Source organism: Arachis hypogaea, chromosome 12 (genome assembly GCF_003086295.3).
Source record: "Arachis hypogaea cultivar Tifrunner chromosome 12, arahy.Tifrunner.gnm2.J5K5, whole genome shotgun sequence".
Taxonomy (NCBI): Eukaryota; Viridiplantae; Streptophyta; class Magnoliopsida; order Fabales; family Fabaceae; genus Arachis; species Arachis hypogaea.
In genome coordinates this window covers 12,844,262-12,846,765 of record NC_092047.1, presented here as the reverse complement: position 1 = coordinate 12,846,765, position 2,504 = coordinate 12,844,262, and the positions used below count along the sequence as shown (strand labels likewise).

At 29.5% G+C, this 2,504-nt stretch overlaps 1 pseudogene; it reads left to right on the top strand.

The window, feature by feature from the left end:
- Positions 1-969: 969 nt before the first annotated feature.
- On the top strand, positions 970-1,916 carry LOC112726897 (uncharacterized; annotated as a pseudogene).
- The last annotated feature ends 588 nt before the right edge of the window (positions 1,917-2,504 follow it).

The following is a 2,504-nucleotide window of genomic DNA, read 5'->3' as shown; positions in this document are numbered from 1 at the left end:
AAAATCATTATTAGAAGTAAAAATAAAAGAAGATAAATAAAAAGAAATTTGAGATATTGTATGGAAAAAGGAGAATAATTGAATGATTTCCATGACATTCAATATATATATATATATATATATGCCACTTGAAGGCTTATTGTTGGTTGATGTTTTTTCTTTGCTTGATAACATGTGCTTCTTGCTTTCATCCCAATCAAAGAATTACCAAAAGAGTTCATCTATTCTATACTATAGTCTTCTAATTTATTTGGATTAAGATACACTATTTCTCATAGAAGTTATCAACAATCAATTTGTGGAGAAGTTGGTTGAAGAATCAGCATCCAGTTTCATGGCACATGGGATCTCCAGGTACTTAATTTATTATTTTTGTAACCATTTGTTATATTATTCTTTCACTAATTCACAATATAATATATGTATGTGAATAGTGAGTATTGAGTACCACCTTATATATAATAATTATTTTAAAAAAATGTTAAATAAATACATTATTAAATGTATAAACATTTTTTAAAAAATTATAAAATCATATATCATACACTATGTATGTTTATGACCATGCATAATACATGTGTTCATTGTTACACGAATAACATTAGATAATCAATTAAAAATTATTTTATTTATTTTAAATTATTATTAATTTAAAATTTTAAATTATAAATTTTAAACTCTAAAAAATAAACGTTTTTAGAATTAAAAAAAATGGATATATAATATATATTGACTAAATAAAAATTAATTCTCTATAATTTCTGTTATTTAACAAGTAATTCCAAATACAGAAATAATATATATATATTTTTTTTCTTTTCCATCTTCCTCAACTTGCCAATCACTTCACAAACTACCACTACACAACAATACATCAGTATACACACATATATAAAGCAAAGAACTTGGCATCTTCATTTCCTATATATATTATATATCATCACTTCTAATTGGCTTCAATCATTTTGTGAAAGATAAAAAAAAAAAAAAAAAAACATGCCAAGCACAAAAAATCTTAGGCATCTCAACTTTTGTTTCCCAAACTCCACTTCCAAACAAGAATCATCACCATCTCCTCCTATAAGCCCGGTTGCTCCTTCCACTTCTCCAAATCATATCCATCATCAAAACCATAATATTAATAATCACGATCCTCCAAGTCCATCACCCTCATCACTTAACATGATCAAGAACTTTAATTCTCTCTATGACCCTTCCTTATCTTTTAATCATGATCATTCCCTACGCTTCTCTTCTCTCTCCACCATAACCACTACTATAACCTCTTCCTTTGATTCCGAACCCGAAATAGAACCTGAACCGGCGGATTTCGCCGCCGCCTTCTCCTCCCAACGTTTTTTCTTTTCGTCCCCCGGACAATCCAACTCCCTTGTTAAATACAATAATAAAAATCCTAATTCTAACTCTTCCTCGTCTTCGTTACCCTTCGTTGTTAACACCAGTCAATTTGACAGTGCTAACAACGACAAAAATAACAATAATAATAGTAGTAAGAAGAAAAAGAAGGACGTGATTTTCAATGGAAGCGTGGCCGTGCCAACATACTCGCCAGATCCCTACCTAGATTTCCGGCGATCCATGCAAGAAATGGTGGAGGCACGGCCGGAGCTTATGGATGTAAAATCAAATTGGAATGTATTACATGAGCTTCTTCTTTGTTACCTTGCCCTGAACCCTAAAAGCACACACAAGTTCATTATTGGTGCTTTTGCTGACCTCCTTGTTAGCCTCATGCCATTCTAGCTCTTCTATTATCGCCGCCGTCCACCACCGTCGGCCGCCACCAAATCTCCGGTACCATTTGATAAATTTTGATTTATTTTGTTTTTGTTAGATCAAAAGTTATTATTGTTATTATATATGCTGTTTAATTGTAAAAATATAAAATTTTATGGAACATATCTACACAAGAGTCAATTTTATTGAAAATACTCATGTTATTATTATTTGGAAGGTTCCAAGTAAGTTACCACTTAACTTATAGTTTATTGATTGAAATTTGGGATCTTGAATTCTTGATGTGTGTGTATAAATTGAAATATAAAACAATGTAACGTGGGTGACAGATAATGATTGTCTCATTAAATTAATACAAGGCCTTAATAATTATTTCAATTCACATTGGTTGTTTCTTGATTTTCTTAGTAGTAACTAGTGAGTATAGTGCATAGTGGCACATTATCTTTAAATTGGTATTCTTTCTTTTCGAGGGTGGGGAACCTCTATTATACTTAGAAAAATTGGTCCCCTATCATAGTCATTGTCTTCTACTCCATCTTGTCGATCATTTCCAATTTTCTCTTTTTAAAATAAATAAATAAATAATTGTTTTGTTTTTATTTGGGACAAATAAGAACCTTTTTGGTAGTGTAAATTAATCTTTCTTGATAATTTAATTAAACAAATATAAGAAACTAATTTTTAATTAGTCAATATTAATTAATTTTAAAATTTATAATTTACGGTATATATTAAAAAATTAT